Here is an 18851-nt window from a genome sequence, read left to right as displayed (position 1 = left end):
ATATAGCACCTTTAATGTAGTAAAACATCCCAAGGTGCTACACAGGAGTGAAAATTTGACACCGAGCCACATAAGGAGATATTTGGACAGATGACCAAAAGCTTGGTCAACGAGGTAGGTTTTAAGGAGCGTCTTAAAAGAGGAGAGAGAGGTAGAGAGGTGGAGAGGTTTAGTGAGGGAATTCCGGAGCTTAGGGCCCAGGCAGCTGAAGGCACGGCCGCCAATGGTGGAGCGAATAAAATCAGAGATGCACAAGAGGACAGAATTGGAGGAGCACAGAGATCGCGAAGGCTTGTAGGGCTGGAGGAGATTACAGAGATAGGGAGGGGCGAGGGCCATGGAGGGATTTGAAAACAAGGATGAGAATTTCAAAATTGAGGTGTTGCCGGACCGAGAGCCAATGTAGGTCAGTGAGCACAGGGGTGATGGGTGAACGGGACTTGGTGCGAGTTAGATTACGGGCAGTAGAGTTTTGGATGAGCTCAGGTTTATGTAGGGTAGAAAATGGGAGCCAGCCAGGACAGCATTGGAATAATCAAGTCTAGAAGTAACAAAGGCATGGATTTGTGTTTCAGTAGATGATGAGATCAGGCAGGAGTGAATTCGGGCAATGTTATGGAGGATTTTCAATGACTAGTCGAAAGTTAGTCGGTGGTATTCCACTCCAAGAGATGCGGCCTCAAGATGTCATGGCTGTTATTCACTGCCATAAGCATAACCTTGCCCAGCATTCGGTCTCTGTGCAAATAATGAGGTCCCTGTTTCCAGAGGCTTCAGCCTGTCACCATTTGTCAATCCGGTACATCAAGTCCCATCTTTCAAGGGCATGCAAACATTTTCTTGCAGCAAGAGATAAACTGAGGTTAATGGACAGCATTCTCACAGAGCCCCAAGTTTAGAACTGGCAGCTGTGAAGGACTCATCTTGCTTCTGTCTACGTCAGTGTGTTGTGTCATCTGACCTCTGACAGGGAACTGCTGTTGGGCTGAAAAGAGTGACTGGCCGGAAAAGCGGCTGCAGCAGTTTTGTTCAAAAAATATACAGAGAGAAAAGATTTTTTAAAAGCGCGGCAAAGGGTTAGTCAAGGAGACGTTGTCAGCAGGAGATAAATGGGTAGTATGTACTGCTTCTCCAACATTGATTTGAATGGAAGAGTCAGTGCTTCAAACCAAACTAATTTCATATGTAACGAGCGACGGTTGACTGGATAATTGAGCAAATAAAAACTCAGGTCTCAAGAAATTACAACCTGGTTCGAACATGCCGATAACCATGGCTTCACCTCCAAGAACGGGGAAATGTGAAGACTGAGGCAGAAGGTCACCAGCATTTGAGATAGTAAACCTGCCCGACCTCACGTGCCAACACTGCCATTTTATCTTATGCACTGAATGCCATTGACCAGTTACTTTCCATTTGAAAAGAATCAAATTCAGATCGTTTAACCTGCATCTTGTGTCAAAATAAAATTATTGAACAAAAAAAAGCACCGCAGCTCTGAGTCCTAAGCACTGGGGTTGGGTGGGGTGGGGAATGGGGAGGACTGTTAGTCTGAGTTGGACTGTAGTAGAGAGCTGTATACTGGATGCTCAGCAACACTGCATCTGGCATCTTACAACAAGAACAACAACTTGCATTTATATAGCGACTTTAACATAGTAAAACGTCCCAAGGCACTTCACAGGAACGTTATAAGACAAAAAAAATTGACACCGAGCCACATAAGGAGATATTAGGACAGGTGACCAAAAGCTTGGTCAAAGAGGTAGGTTTTAAGGAGCGTCTTAAAGGAGGAGAGGTTAAGGCAGGGAATTCCAGAGCTTAGGGCTCAGGCAACAGAAGGCACGGCCGCCAATGGTGGAGCGATTATAATCAGGGATGCTCAAGAGGGCAGAATTAGAGGAGCGCAGATATCTCGGGGGGGTTGTGCGGCTGGAGGAGGTTACAGAAATAGGGAGGGGCGAGGCCATGGAGGGGTTTGAAAACAAGGATGAGAATTTTAATTTGATAGCTAATTGGAGAATGGACTGAACAGCGACAATTGAGCGAACGTAAAGGCATTTCTGTCGATGATGTTTCAAACACCGGCAGCTGGGGAGAGAGATCGATGGACACCCGCTTTGTTAGCAGTGCACGTAAAAACGTACTCGTCACCACGGTAAGTGATGGGAGAGAACCGTGAATCCAGGCGGTGAACCTCTGTTCGTAACCACATCCAGTCGGGGCAGGTTTACATGAACACAGTTGTGACATTCGGAATATCAAACTGCTTCCTTCACGTACTGTAGCAAGTAAAAGGCAACTTTTTCAATTCACCGCTCCATTCCCACTCAGACCTCACCGTCTGCGGCCTCTTGCATTGTTCCACGGAAGCTCAGCGTAAGCTCGAGGAACAGCACCTCATCTTCCGATTAGGCACTTTACAGCCTTCCGGACTCAATATCGAGTTCAACAATTTCAGATCATAACCTCGGCCCCGATTATATTTTAATATTTTTTATCCACACCTTTGGTTTGTGACTTTTCCTTTTTTCCTCTCTCACCCACATGGCAGCTGTCTCTCACTCTGCCAGCGCATTTCACACTTCATCTAGAGCCATTGTTTGTTTCTTTACCTGTCCTATTACCATCTCGTCTCACCTTGAATATCTCTTAATGTCTCTTCTTTCATCCCCTCCCCCATTTCCCAGCCCCCAAACTGCCTTTTCTCAGTCCTGACGAAGGGTTTCGACCTGAAACGTTAACTCTGTTTCTCTCTCCACGGATGTTGCCTGGCCTGCTGAGTTTTTCCAGCGCTTTCTGTTGTTATAAAGGTAACTTTTTGTTTGGTTATTCTGAAGCCTTCACCAATTCAAATTTGAATTGTCAGCAAACATGACCACATGCGTTCCCCCAGTTAGGCACCAAGTTGGAACACTGGATTTATCCTGGAAGCGAAATTTCTTTGGACTTTTAACAAAACAGGCCATAGCACATTAGCTCAATCGACTTACTGAAAGTAATCACCAGGCTCGCATCATCCAAACATCTCAGTCTGTAACTCTCTAAAGCAAAATACTGCAGCTGCTGGAAATCTGAAATAAAACCAGAGAATGCTGGAAATACTCAGCAGGTCGGGCAGCATCTGTGGAGAGAGAAACAGAGTTAACGGGCCCGATTTTCTCAGCCCCGAGGAGGCGGGTATGGAGGCGGGACTGCCAGTAAATTCGGAGAAAGTGGGGGCGGATGGCAAACCCGCCCCCCATCCCACCTCCGTGCCCTTTTGCCAGGAGGCGGGAAGATGTGCTGCTTCGGGTCCCGTCTCCTCGAGGCGGGAAAGGGATTAAATCCTTTTAACAGCCTGTTAACAGGTAGTTAACCGGCAGAAAAAAGGATTAGTCCCGTTTTACCTTTTCAGGTGAAGGCTTCCCGACCTCAGAGAACCCTGCCGGGTTGGAGGAGACCTAAAGGAGGTCTGCGGGGATCAGAGGGGTCTGAAAGTAAGATGTAGAGGTGAGTGATGAGTGCAAGTGTGGAGTGGTAAGTATGTGAGGTGAGTGTTAAGTGTTAAAAAATGTTCACTTACCTTGGTTTCTGCCTAGAGCCTTCATCCGCTCTGGATCTGGAGTCCCAACATCTTCCTTGTCGATTTCACAGACTAGCTGTTGGATCCTCCGAACCAACAGTCATCTGAAATCTACAAAGTTGAAAGGTTTGATGAGTCCTGAACATAAGGCCTCATCAAACTACAAAGAATGTCCGTGTTTGACAGCTTCATAGAGCTGTCAAATACTGACATTTCTTCTTTCAAGAAGTCTTGACAGATGGCACGTCATACGTTGACGTGCTCTGTCAGTGACTTCCCCTAATTGGCCTGCTGAGCCCACATTCTCCGAATTTCTCCGAATTTACCGGCAGTCCCGCCTCCAGAGAACTTGAGCACATAATCTAGGCTGACACTCCCAGTGCAGTGCTGAGGGAGTGCTGCACTGTCGGAGGTGCCGTCTTTCAGATGAGACGTTAAACCGAGGCCCCGTCTGCCCTCTCAGGTGGACGTAAAAGATCCCGCGGCAATATTCGAAGAAGAGCAGGGGAGTTTTCCCCGGTGTACTGGCCAATATGTATCCCTTTACCAACATCACTAAAACAAATTATCTGGTCATTATCTCATTGCTGTTTGTGGGAGCTTGCTGTGTGCAAATTAGCTGCTCCGTTTCCTACATTACAACAGTGACCACACTTCAAAAAGGACTTCATTGGCTGTAAAGCACTTTGGGACGTCCTGAGGTCGTGAAAAGGGCTGTAGAAATGCAAGTCTTTCTTTTTCTGTTGGACAATTGCTCTTGTCCAACTAGTTCTGGTCGATAGAAAATGGGAGAAGTCTAATTTGAGCTCCAACAGCACCAACTCAATTCAAGAGTTAACTTGAACATCTGCGTTCCGTATGTGGAATGTGGTCACAAGATAGTGCCCAGGTGACGTTGAGTTGGAGAGTCCCCCAAGGACAGCGTCCTACAAGTTAGTACATCCATATCTGGCTGTTCCAATACGATTACAGTCTGGGAACTGGTTGTTCCACTAGATCAGTGATCCAAGGTATCCAAGATCATAAACTTGTACTGAAAGACTGACACTGCAATACAGCGGCCATTAATTGTTTGAAATTTTTTACTTCCAATTTCACCAATAGTACAGGTCTGACTTATGTCGTGACTGGCTGTGAAATTTGGGAGTGCATTTCTAGTCAAAGAGAGAAAATTGTTAGAAGGAGCTAACACTGCTTTCAAAAGGGACGATTGTAAGAACATAAGAACATAAGAAATAGGAGCAGGAGTAGGCCAATCGGCCCCTCGAGCCTGCTCCGCCATTCAATAAGATCATGGCTGATCTGATCCTAACCGCCAATCCACTATCACAGAACCATCTCCTGAATCTAACAGAATTAGACACACGAAATAGGAGCAGGATCAGGCTACACGGCCCCTGGGCCCGCTCCGCTACCCACAGGGCCATGTCCGATCCGAACCTAGACTCATGTCCAAATTCTTGCCCGCTCCCCGTAACCCTTAATTCCCTTTACTTCTAGGAAACTGTCTATTTCTGTTTTAAATTTATGTAATGATGTAGCTTCTACAGCTTTTTGGGGCAGCATATTCCATGGACCTACCACCCTCTGAGTGAAGTAGTTCCTCCTCATCTCAGTTTTGAAAGAGCAGCCCCTTATTCTAAGACTATGCCCCCTAGTTCTAGTTTCACCCATCATCAGGAACATCCTCCCCGCATCCACCCGATCCAACCCCTTCACAATCTTATATGTTTCAATAAGATCGCCTCTCATTCTTCTGAACTCCAATGAGTAGAGTCCCAATCTACTCAACCTCTCCTCATATGTCCATCCCCTCATCCCCGGGATTAACCGAGTGAACCTTCTTTGTACTGACTCGAGAGCAAGTATGTCTTTTCTTAAGTATGGACACCAAAACTGTATGCAGTATTCCAGGTGCGGTCTCACCAATACCTTGTACAACTGAAGCAATACCTCCCTATTTTTATATTCTATCCTCCTAGCAATGAAAGCCAACATTTCATTGGCCTTCTTAATCACTTGCTGCACCTGCATACTAACCTTTTGAGTTTCGTGCACCAGGACCCCCAGATCCCTTTGTACTTCAGTACTTTCCAGTTTCTTGCCATTAAGATAATAACTTGCTCTACGATTTTTCCTGCCAAAGTGCACAACCTCACACTTTCCAGTATTGTATTCCATCTGCCAAATCTCTGCCCACTTACTTAGCCTGTCTATGTCCCCTTGCAGGTTTTTTATGTCCTCCTCACTCACTACTTTCCCTCCCATCTTAGTATCATCTGCAAACTTTGATATGTTACACTCGGTCCCCTCCTCCAAATCGTTAATATAGATTGTAAAGAGTTGGGTACCCAGCACTGACCCCTGCAGAACACCACTAGTTACTGATTGCCAGTCTGAGAATGAACCGTTTATCCCAACTCTCTGCCTTCTGTTAGATAGCCAATCCTCTATCCATGCCAGAATATTACCCCCAATCCCGTGATTTTTTATCTTAAGCAATAATCTTTTGTGTGGCACCTTGTCAAATGCCTTTTGGAAGTCTAAATACACTACGTCCACTGGTTCCCCTTTATCCACCCTATATGTTACTTCCTCAAAGAACTCCAGCAAATTTGTCAAACATGACTTCCCCTTCATAAAACCATGCTGACTTTGTCCTATTAAATTATGATTATCCAAATGTCCTGTTACTGTCTCCTTAATAATGGACTCCAAAATTTTACCTACCACAGATGTTAGGCTAACCGGTCTATAGTTTCCAGCCTTCTGTCTACTGCCCTTTTTAAATAAGGGTGTTACATTAGCAGTTTTCCAGTCTGCCGGGACCTTTGCTGAGTCCAGGGAGTTTTGGAAAATTATTACCAATGCATCCACAATCCCTACCGCCACTTCCCTCAAGACCCTAGGATGTAAGCCATCAGGTCCAGGTGATTTATCCGCCTTGAGTCCCATTATTTTACCGAGTACCACTTCCTTAGTGATTTTGATCGTGTTTAGCTCCTCCCCCCCATAGCCCCCTGTTTGTCCAGTGTTGGGATATTCTTAGTGTCTTCTACTGTAAAGACTGATACAAAATATTCATTCAGTGTTTTTGCCATCTCCATATTTCCCACCATTAATTTCCTGGTCTCATCCTCTAAGGGACCAACATTTACTTTAGCCACCCTTTTTCTTTTTATATAACTATAAAAACTCTTGCTATCTGTTTTTATATTTTTTGCTAATTTACTTTCATAATCTATCTTCCCTTTCTTAATCAATCTTTTTGTTATTTTTTGCTGTCTTTTAAAGTTTTCCCAATCCTCTATCCTCCCACTAGATTTGGCTACCTTATATGCCCTTGTTTTTAGTCGAATACTATCCTTAATTTCTTTACTTAGCCATGGATGGCTGTCTTTTCTTTTACACCCTTTTCTTCTCAGTGGAATATATTTTTTTTGGAAGTTGTAAAATAACTCCTTAAATGTACACCACTGATCATGTATCGTCTTACCCTTTAATCTATTTTCCCAATCCACTCTACTCAATTCCGCTCTCATACCTTCATAGTCTCCTTTATTCAAGCTTAGCACGCTTGTTTGAGATCCAACCTTCTCACCCTCTAATTGAATATGGAATTCAACCATGTTATGGTCACTCATTCCAAGGGGATCCTTTACTAGGACATTTTTAATTAATCCTGTCTCGTTACACAGGACCAGATCTAAGGTTGCTTGCCCCCTGGTCGGTTCAGTTACATACTGCTCAAGAAACCCATCCCTAATACACTCAATGAACTCATCATCAAGGCAGCCCTGCCCAATTTGATTTGTCCAATTAATATGATAGTTAAAATCCCCCATAATTATAGATGTTCCCTTATTACAAGCCTCAACTATTTCCTGATTGATACTCCGTCCAACAGAGTTGCCACTGTTCGGAGGCCTATAGACTACGCCCACTAATGTTTTTTTCCCCTTATTATTCCTTATCTCCACCCAAACTGTTTCATTATCCTGATCTTTTGACCCAATATCATTTCTCTGTATTACAGTGATTCCTTCCTTTATTAACATAGCCACCCCACCTCCCCTTCCTTCCTGCCTGTCCTTCCTGATCGTTAAATAACCTGGTATGTTTAATTCCCAGGCATTGTCACCCTGCAGCCATGTTTCTGTAATGGCCACAAGATCATACCCATATGTAGTTATTTGTGCCATTAACTCGTCTATTTTGTTACGAATGCTACGTGCATTCAGATAGAGAACTTTCAAATATGTTTTGTGACACTTAGTTCCTGCTTTTGCCCTTTTTATTACTTTACTTTTTACTCCATACCTTCTGCCCCTTCCTGACACACTCTGGTTTTTAATTTCCCCTCTGCTACCTAAGTCTATGACCTTCTCTGTTGTCATTTTTATTATTTGCTCTCTAGGAACCTCCCCCCCACTAGTTAGTTTAAAGCCCTCTCTACAGCCCTAGTTATATGATCCGCCAGGACTCTAGTCCCAGCACTGGCCAAGTGAAGCCCGTCCCAATGGAACAGCTCCCTCCTGCCCCAGTACTGGTGCCAGTGCCCCAGGAAGCAAAACCCATTTCTCCCACACCAGTCTTTGAGCCACGCATTTAACTCTCTAATTTTATTTGTCCTAGCCAAATTCGCTCGTGGCTCAGATTATTACCCTTGAGGTTCTGTTTTTTAATTTGACCCCTAGTTGCTCATACTCCTTTAACAGAATCGGCTTCCTAGTCCTATCTACGTCGTTTGTACCAACATGGACCACGACAACTGGATCCACCCCCTCCCACTGCAAGTTCCTTTCCAGCCCAGAGGAGATGTCCTTAACCCTGGCACTGGGTAGGCAACACAGCCTTCGGGACTCTCGCTCTCGGCTGCAGAGAACTCTATCTATCCCCCTAATAATACTATCCCCTACCACTACAACATTTCTATTTACTCCCCTCTCTTGAATGGCCCCCCGTTCCACGGTGCTGTGGCCAGGTTGCTCATCCTCCCTGCAGTCCCTGCTCCTGTCCCCACAGGGAGTAAGAACCTCGAACCTGTTGGACAAGAGCAAGGGCTGCGGCTCCTCCAGCTCTACCTCCTGGATCCCCGTACCTGCCTCACTCGTAGTCACACCGTCCTGTCCCTGACCATGGGCTACATCTGAATTAATTAACTTCATAGGTGTGACCACCTCCTGATACACAAAGTCCAGGTACTTCTCCCCCTCCCTGATGTGTCGCAGTGTCTGAAGCTCAGACTCCAGCTCATCAATACGGAGCTGGAGTTCCTGTAGCAGCAGACACTTGTCACAGACGTAATCACCGTGAGCCTCAATGGGGTCCACCGGCTCCCACATCTCGCAACAGTAACACATCACCTGCTCCATTCTATGTAATTAATTAAATGTTTTATTCTTAGTTATGGACACCCCTGCCCGATTTTAGATGCTAGTATCCCCTTTAATTAATTGGATTTAAATTAAATCAATCCCTCTAATTGCACCAGTTAAATGGTTTACCAACAGTCACTCTGCACCAGAAAGGCCTTATTAACTACAACCCACAGAGTTAAAGTTTGAAAAGAGCACCTAACACCCCACTTACCCTAACTCACACTTACCCGAACTCACAGCACTCTCTGCTGACTCGCACTCAGTGCTTGCTCGCACTAGCCTGGTCTTTTTATACTGTTTGTTTGTTTACAGCCAAATGAGTCACCCCTGCTGATTGGTTAGAAAACTGGTTTCCACTGCCTGCTGTGCCAATTTACTCCTACTGCAGTGTAGCCTTGTTTTACTCTTCTTAAACCAACATAATCCCAAATATTTAACTTTTCCCCTTTACTTAAACTGCTTAAGTAATCTTATCAAGAATGATTTAAAGAGAAATAACAATTAAAGAACTCTCACACTTACCCAAACTCACAGCACTCTCTGCTGTTCTTATGTTCTTAAACGCAAGAGATTTAGAACAGAGGGCAGGAGAAACATCTTCACACAGTTGTGAGGCTGTGGAATTCGCTTCCGGGGTTAGTGGTTGAGGCAGAAACCATGTCAAGATTCAAGATTAGATTGGAAAGGTGGATGAAGGAAAATGGGTTGAAGCGATATGGAAACAGGGTGGGATAATGTGATTAGAACTATTTGCTCGCATGGAGGGTGAATGCCAACATGAACTGGTTGGGCCGAATGGCCTGTTTCTGTGTTGTAAGTTCTACGCATATCTATGTATTTCTGGTGGGTACCAGAAGGTATGCTTCCCATCCAGGTAGAAAGTGCAGTCGGCTCTCAAGTTAGCTTGAAGAGGCTTGACAACTCATATAGCTACTAACATGCTTTGTCATGTGACACATAGAAACATAGAAACATGGAAGATAGGAGCAGGAGTAGGCCATTCAGCCCCTCGAGCCTGCTCCGCCATTTAATGAGATCATGGCTGATCATCCAAATTCAGTACCCTGTCCCTGCTTTCTCCCCATATCCCTTGATCCCTTTAGCTTTAAGAAATATATCTAACTCCTTCTTGAATATATTTAATGAATTGGCCTCAACTGCCTTGTGTGGTAGAGAATTCCACAGGTTCACCACTCTCTGGGTGAAGAAATTCCTCCTCATCTCAGACCTAAATGGCTTACCCCTTATTCTTAGACTGTGACCCCTGGTTCTGGACTCCCCCGCCATCGGGAACATCCTTCCTGCATCTAGTCTGTCTAGTCCTGTTAGAATTTAATAAGTTTCAATGAGATCCCCTCTCATTCTTCTGAACTCCAGCGAATATAAGCCCAATCGACCTAATCTCTCCTCATACGTCATTCCTGCCATCCCAAGTATCAGTCTGGTGAATCTTCGCTGCACTCCCTCCATGGCAAGAACACCCTTCCTCAGATAAGGCGACCAAAACTGCCCACAATACTCAAGGTGTGGTCTCACCAAGGCCCTGTACAACTGCACCAAGACACAACCTATCCATACGATCACTTCAGAGGAACATCGCTCATCACACAGAAGTAATTCAAGTTCAGAAAATCATTTAGAATAGAATCCCATTAAAATGGAGCCCTTGGTGTTCAAGGCGCTTTTTTTTGTTGCAAGGATCTGTATCAAGATCCAATCTCGTCTTCAAAGGCATGCAAGAAATGTTATGCAAACTAAAGAACAAATTTGCATTTATATAATGCCTTTCATGACCTCAGGATATCCCAAAGCCAATCGAGTGCTTTTTGAAGTGGAGTCACTGTTGTAATGTGGGAAACACGGCAGCCAATTTGCGCACAGCAAGCTCCCACAAACAGCAATGTGATAATGAGCAGATAATCTGTGATGTTGGTTGAGGGATAAATATTGGCCAGGGAGTTGGACAGGTTCTCGAGGATGAGGAACTGACAGGGTTATGGGCAAAAAACAGGGATGTGGGACTGAGCACCACTGCTCTTTCAAAGAGCCGGCTCAGGCACGACGGGCCGAATGGCCTCCTTCTGTGCTGTAAGTTTCTATGATTCTTCTTCTAGGACACCGGGGAGAACTCCCCCTGCAATTCTTCAAAATAGTACCGTGGGATCTTTTACATCCACCTGAGAGAGCAGACGGGGCCTCGGTTTAACATCTCATCTGAAAGACGGCACCTCCGACAGTGCAGCACTCCCTCAGCACTGCACTGGAGTGTCAGCCTAGATTTTGTGTTCAAGTCTCTGGAGTGGGACTCGAACCCACAACCTCCTGACTCAGGGGCGAGAATGTCATAGAGTCATAACGGCACAGAAGGAGGCCATTCGGCCCATCGAGTCTGTGCCAGCTCTCTGTAGAGCAATCCAGTCAGTCCCATTCCCCCGCTCTATCCCCGTAGCCCTGCAAGTTTATTTCCCTCAAGTGCCTATCCAGTCTCCCCTTGAAAACATTGAGTGTCTCCGCTTCCACCACTTCCGTCGGCAGCGAGTCCTCACCACTCGCTGTGTAAAAAAGTTTTTCCTCACATCCCCTCGTATCTGTTGCCCAAAACCTTAAATCTGTGTCCCCTAGTCCTTGTACCATCAGCTAGTGGGAACAGCTTTTTCCTGTCTAGCCTATCCAAACCCGTCATGGTCTTGTACACCTCTATCAAATCACCCCTCAACCTCCTTTGCTCTAATGAAAAAAAATCCAGCTTCTCCAACCTGTCCTTGTAGCTAAGATCCTCCATCACTGGAACCATTCTGGTAAATCTCCTCTGCACCCTCTCAAGGGCCTTCACATCCTTCCTAAAGTGTGGTAACCAGAACTGGACGCAATACTCCATTTGTGGCCTAACCAGCGCTTTATAAAGGTTCAGCATAACTTCTCTACTTCTGTACTCAATACCTCTATTTATGAAGCCCAAGATCCCATATGCTTTGCTAACCACTCTCTCAATATGTCCTGCCACCTTCAGGGACCTATGCACATTAACTCCCAGGTCCCTCTGTCCCTGCACACTCTTTAAAACTGTGCCATTAAGTGTATATTGCTTCTCCCTGTTCCTTCTGCCAAAATGCATCACCTCACACTTCTCTGTATTAAATTCCATCTGCCACTTGTCTGCCCATTCTGCTAGCCTTTCTATGTCCTGTTGCAGTCAATTGGTATCATCCTCACTGTTTGCCACAACCCAAGTTTGGTGCCATCGGCAAATTTAGAAATTCTACTCTGTATTCCAATATCCAGGTCATTCATATATATCAAAAAAAGCAGTGGCCCCTGCACTGACCCTTGGGGAACACCACTGTCTACCATCCTCCAGTCTGAAAAACAGCCATTTACCAAAACATGCTGTTTTCTGTCCTTAAGTCAATTCCTTATCCAAGCTGCCACTGACCCACCTATTCCAATTTTGTTAACCAGCCTTAGCAACCTGGGATGCAAGCCACCTGGACCAGGCGACTTATCCGCTCTAAGCATACCCAGCCTTTCCAGTACATCCTGTCTATCAATTTTCACCCCTTCCATTGCTTCTACCTTTTCCACTTCTACCGATATTTTGTCAGCATCCACCTCCTTAGTAAACACCGATACAAAGTGCTCATTTAGTATTCTAGCCTTGCCCTGCACCTCTAAGCATATATTCTTTGTCCCTAATAGGCCCCACCCGCTTACTATTTACATGCTGGTAGATTTTTGGGTTCCCTTTTATATTAACTGCCATTCTACTCTCATATTCTCTCTTTGCCAATTTTATTTTCATCTTCACTTCCCCTCTCAACTTACTGTATTTGGTCTGGTTCTCCCTTGAAGAATTCACCTGACATGCGTCATACACCCTCTTTTTTTGTTTCATCAACTTCTCTAGCTCCCTCGTCATCCAAGGAGCCCTTGCTTTGGTTCCCTTACCCTTCCCTCTTGTTGGAATGTACCTAGCCTGCACTTGGAACATCTCCTCCTTAATGATCTCCCATTGTTCTGTTACAGTTTTTTCTGTCAGTCTTTGGTTCAATTTTATTGTGGCTAGATCCTTTCGCATTCCATTGAAGTTAGCCCTATTCCAGTTTAGAAGTTCCACTCTAGATTGTTCCTTGCTCCTCTCCATTGCTAATCTAAATATTATGATACGATGATCACTCGTCTCTAAGTGTTCTCCCACAGACACTTGGTCGACCTGGCCCACCTCATTCCCCAGCACCAGACCCAGCAAAGCCTCCTTCCAAGTTGGGCCAAGAACATACTGGTCAAGGAAATTCTCCTGAACACATTTCAGAAATTCCTCTCCCTCCTTTCCCTTTACCCTGGCATTATCCCAATCGATGTTTGGGTTACCCACTGAGCCACAACTGACAACTAAGCAACAGAATCAAGGAGGAATTTTATTCCCTGGTCCTGTGTTATAACTTCTTTCACAAACATCTTGTTGACTTGGATACAATTTCTAGCAGATGCCTGTTAGAAGAGACACAAAGAATCCTCAGGTCTCATATCTGGTAACATTATTGCAGCTAAATCCTTGAAGTAAAATTCATCTGCAAGCATTATGCCGATCCCCCAACATTTGCCCAAAAATGCGCGGGTGAAAAGTTTACACAGATAAAATGAACTTTACCGCTACAATTTCAAAGGCTCGTTTGTAGAGCGGGGCTGTATCTTTTAAACGTTTGACGAAAAGCAGGTTTGTTTGCTACGATTGGTCAGACATTCGATTATAGTTGGTCCAGATATTTAAGGTTGAAATCAGAAGGTCTCAGCAAAGGAGATGAGGCATTAAACGCAAAGTTGCTACTGAACTGCTACTTCCAAAACACTCAAGGACTCCAAATCACTGCCAGTACCCCAAACATACTGAACATATCCAACACGCCAGCTATCAAGTGGAAAGAGATTGTATAAACTAGTATCCCGAAAGCTTACGACTGCTACTTTGAACTCAAAACACAACTAATCTTGGAAATTATATCGGTAAGTCCAGCAAATGCCGATGATTACGTTTATCACTGGGCAGGTTTAGATTGCAGGTTTGCGAGGAATACCTGTTACTTTTGAACTGTTGTAATCTTACACTGAACCTCCTGTTGGGTGTAAACCGCAATTTCACATATGTATTTACGTAGATATCATTCGCATCGCAACGGTCACGTGGAGTCCTTGGAATTGGTTGAGATATCTCGGCACGAACCACTGACTTGACGATTTTGATAGCAAAATATGGGCCCCTATTATATTTTTATATTTTTTATCCACACTTTTGGTTTGTGCCTTTTCCTTTGTTTTCTCTCTCCCACATGGCAGCTGTCTCTCACTCTGCCAGCGCATTTCACACTTCATGGAGAGCCATTGTTTCTTTACCTGTCCTATTACCATCTCGTCTCACCTTGAGTATCTCTTAATGTCTCTTCTTTCATCCCCTCCCCCATTTCCCAGCCCCCAAACTGCCTTTTAATCTCTTTCATTTCCTGCCTTTTTTCTCAGTTCTGAAGAAGGGTTTCGACCCGAAACGTTGACTCTATTTCTCTCTCCACGGATGTTGCCTGGCCTGCTGAGTTTTTCCAGCATTTTCTGTTGTTATTACTGACGATTTTGAGTTGGTTTCTGCAGGACTCCCCGGTCATCTCAAGTGTCACTGCCCACAGCTCCAGGCAACTGGTCGCTTCCAGTCCAACCCTTTGTCGCATGTCGAGTCAAATCGCCGAGTGGCAAAATGACAGCTTATTATGAGGAGCGACTGCTTAAACTGGGGCATAATTCCAAGTGATCAGCCTCTGCTTAAACACTGGGCTGTACAGTAACCCCACCACTGAACAATACCAGACAACGAGAGACGGCTGGTGTTGGAACCATTAAAAAGAGTTGAACAGCATTAATTGGCAAGACTGCATCCAACCTCAAAGATGTGGACTTTTTAAAATTCGTTTATGGGATGGGCAATAAATGCTGGCCTTGCCAGTGACGCCCACATCCCATAAAGGAATTTTTTTAATGTGGGCATCGCTGACAAGGCCAGCATTTATTGCCCATCCCTAATTGCCCCTTGAGAAGGTGGTGGTGAGCTGCCTTCTTGAACCGTTGCAGTCCATGTGGTGAAGGTGCTCCCACAGTGATGTTAGGGAGGGAGTTCCAGGATTTTGACCCAGCGACAATGAAGGAACAGCCAATATATTTCCAAGTCAGGATTGTGAGTGACTTGGAGGGGAACCTGCTGCCCTTGTCCTTCTAGGTGGAAGAGGTCGCGGGTTTGGGAGGTGCTGCTGAAAAAAGCCTTGGCGAGTTGCTGCAGTGCATCTTGTAGATGGTGCACACTGCAGCCACGGTACACCGGTGGTGGAGGGAGCAAATGTTTAAGGTGGTGGGTGGGGTGCCAATCAAGCAGGCTGCTTTGTCTTGGATGGTGTCGAGCTTCTTGAGTGTTGTTGGAGCTGCACTCATCCAGGCAAGTGGAGAGTATTCCATCACACTCCTTACTTGTGCCTTGTAGATGGTGCAAAGGCTTTGGGGAGTCAGGAGGTGAGACACTCGCCGCAGAATACACAGCCTCTGACCTGCTCTTGTTGCCACAGTATTTATGTGGCTGGTCCAGTTAAGTTTCTGGTCAATGGTGACCCCAGGATATTGCTGGAGGGGGATTCGGCGATGGTAATGCTGTTGAATGTCAAGGGGAGGTGGTTAGACTCTCGCTTGTTGGAAACAGTCATTGCCTGGCACTACTTTGGCACGAATGTTAGCTGCCACTTATCAGCCCAAGCCTGAACGTCATCCAGGTCTTGTTGCATGTGGGCATGGACTGCTTCATTATCTGAGGAGTTGTGAATGGCACTGAACACTGTGCAGTCATCAGCGAACATCCCCATTTCTGACCTTATGTTGGAGGGAAGGTCATTGATGAAGCAGCTGAAGATGGTTGGTCCCAGGACACTGCCCTGAGGAACTCCTGCAGCGATGTCCTGGAGCTGTGATGATTGACCTTCAATCACCACAGCCATCTTCCTTTGTGCTAGGTGTGACTCCAGCCAGTGGAGCGTTTTCCCCCCGATTCCCATTGACTTTAGTTTTACTAGGGCTCCTTGACTAGTAGGGACCTGAAAGCTTTCGAGTGCCACTAGCTTCTTAGGGAAGATGCACTGTGAATTGTGAGCCCCAGCTGAGTTCTTGGTCCTTGGGAATTCACATGCCACTAGTTCAGCATCAAACACAAAGTTCATCTTCAAAGTTCAGACCAGCAAGACTTATTTTATACAACAACTTGCATTTATATGGCATGTTTAAAGTAAAACATCCCAAGGCACTTCACAGGGGCGTTATCAGACAAAAAATTGACACTGAGCCAAAGACATCCGGATAGGTGACTCAAAGCTTGGTCAAAGAGGTAGGTATCAAGAGTGTCTTAAAGGAGGGGAGAGAGGTAGAGAGGAAAGGCAGAGAGGAGAGAATTAGAGTTTAGGGCCTTGGCAACTGAAGGCATGGCTGCCAATGGTGGAGCGAAGGAAGGCAGGGATGCTCAAGGGGCCAGAATTGGAGAAACGCAGAGATCTCAGAGGGTTGTAGGGCTGGAAGAGGTTACAGAGATAGGGAGGGGCGAGGCCGTGCAGGGATTTGAACAAGAGGATGAGAATTTTAAACATCGAGGCTTTCGAGGACTGGGAGTCAATGAAGGCCAGCGAGAACAGGGGTGATGGGTGAGTGGGACTTGGGGCGTGTTAGGACATGGGACACAGTATTTTGTGAGATTTGGGGTCAGCATAAAGTGAGATACCTTCATCTTCCATCCAACACCTCCTGCTCTTGAGACTAAAGGGTCTGATTTTAAGGGCGCTCGTATTGTCTTGCATTACATTAGTCGAGATATCCACACATTAACAAACACATTATGAAGTGCACACCTTAAGACTGCATGTGATTAGAACAATGATTTGAATCTATAAACAGGGATAACACAAGTACAGCTACATATTGTCTTATGATCAGTTGTCATGTTGTGGGATCTTTTACATCCACCTGAGACAGCAGACGGGGCCTCGGTTTAATACCTCACCCAATAGACGGCACCTCCGGCAGTGTGGCACTCCCTCAGTACTACCCCTCCGACAGTGCAGTGTTTCCTCAGTACTACCCCTCCAACAATGCAGCGCTCCCTCAGTACAGCCCCTCCGACAGTGCGGCGCTCCCTCAGTACTGCCCCTCCGACAGTGCAGCACTCCCTCAGTACTGCCCCTCCGACAGTGCGACGCTCCCTCAGTACTGCCCCTCCGACAGTGCGGCGCTCCCTCAGTACTGCCCCTCTGACAATGCAGTGCTTCCTCAGTACTGCCCCTCCGACAGTGCAGCACTCCCTCAGTACTGCCCCTCCGACAGTGCAGCACTCCCTCAGTACTGACCCTCTGACAGTGCGGTACTCCCTCAGTACTGCTCCCCTCTGACAATGCAGCGCTTCCTCAGTACTGCCCCTCCGACAGTGCAGCACTCCCTCAGTACTGCCCCTCTGACAGTGTGGCGCTCCCTCAGTACTGCGCCTCTGACAGTGCAGCAGTCCCTCAGTTCTGCCCCTCCGACAGTGCAGCACTCCCTCAATACTGACCCTCTGACAGTGCGGTGCTCCCTCAGTACTGACCCTCTGACCATGCGGTGCTCCCTCAGTACTGCCCCTCCGACAGTGCAGCACTCCCTCAGTACTGACCCTCTGACAGTGCGGTACTCCCTCAGTACTGCTCCCCTCTTACAATGCAGCGCTTCCTCAGTACTGCCCCTCCGACAGTGCAGCACTCCCTCAGTACTGACCCTCTGACAGTGCGGCACTCCCTCAGTACTGCCCCTCCGACAGTGTGGCACTCCCTCAGTACTGCCCCTCTGACAGTGTGGCGCTCCCTCAGTACTGCGCCTCCGACAGTGCAGCAGTCCCTCAGTTCTGCCCCTCCAACAGTGCAGCACTCCCTCAATACTGACCCTCTGACAGTGCGGTGCTCCCTCAGTACTGACCCTCTGACCATGCGGTGCTCCCTCAGTACTGCCCCTCCGACAGTGCAGCACTCCATCAGTACTGCCCCTCTGACAGTGCAGCGCTCCCTCAGTACTGCCCCTCCGACAGTGCAGCGCTCCCTCAGTACTGCCCCTCCGACAGTGCGGCGCTCCCTCAGTACTGCCCCTCCGACAATGCAGCGCTTCCTCAGTACTGCCCTCCGACAGTGCAGCACTCCCTCAATACTGACCCTCTGACAGTGCGGCGCTCCCTCAGTACTGCCCCCCTCCGACAGTGCAGCACTCCCTCAGTACTGCCCGGATGACAGTGCAGCTCTCCCTCATTACTGCCCCTCTGACAGTGCGGCACTCCCTCAGTACTGCCCCTCCGACAGAGCGGCACTCCCTCAGTACTGCCCCTCTGACAGTGTGGCGCTCCCTCAGTACTGCCCCTCTGACAGTGCGGCGCTCCCTCAGTACTGACCCTCTGACAGTGTGGCGCTCCCTCAGTATTGCCCCTCCGACAATGCAGTGCTCCCTCAGTACTGCCCCTCCGACAGTGCAGCACTCCCTCAGTACTGCCCCTCCGACCTTGCAGCTCTCCCTCAGTACTGCCCCTCCGACAGTGTGGCACTCCTTCAGTACTGCCCCTCTGACAGTGCGACACTCCCTCAGTACTGCCCCTCCGACAGTGCGGCGCTCCCTCAGTACTGCCCATCCGACAGTGCAGCGCTCATTCAGTACTGCCCCTCCGACAGTGCAGCGCTCCCTCAGTACTGCCTCTCCGACAGTGCAGCGCTCCCTCAGTACTGCCCCTCCGACAATGCAGTGCTCCCTCAGCACTGCCCCTCCGACAATGCAGCGCTCCCTCAGTACTGCCCCTCCGACAGTGCAGCGCTCTCTCAGTACTGCCTCTC

This window comes from Somniosus microcephalus, chromosome 30 (genome assembly GCF_052327205.1).
Source record: "Somniosus microcephalus isolate GS21.2 chromosome 30, FLI_Smic_1.0, whole genome shotgun sequence".
NCBI lineage: Eukaryota > Metazoa > Chordata > Chondrichthyes > Squaliformes > Somniosidae > Somniosus > Somniosus microcephalus.
The sequence above is the reverse complement of the archived record's forward strand: the minus strand, read 5'-3'. Positions refer to the sequence as shown.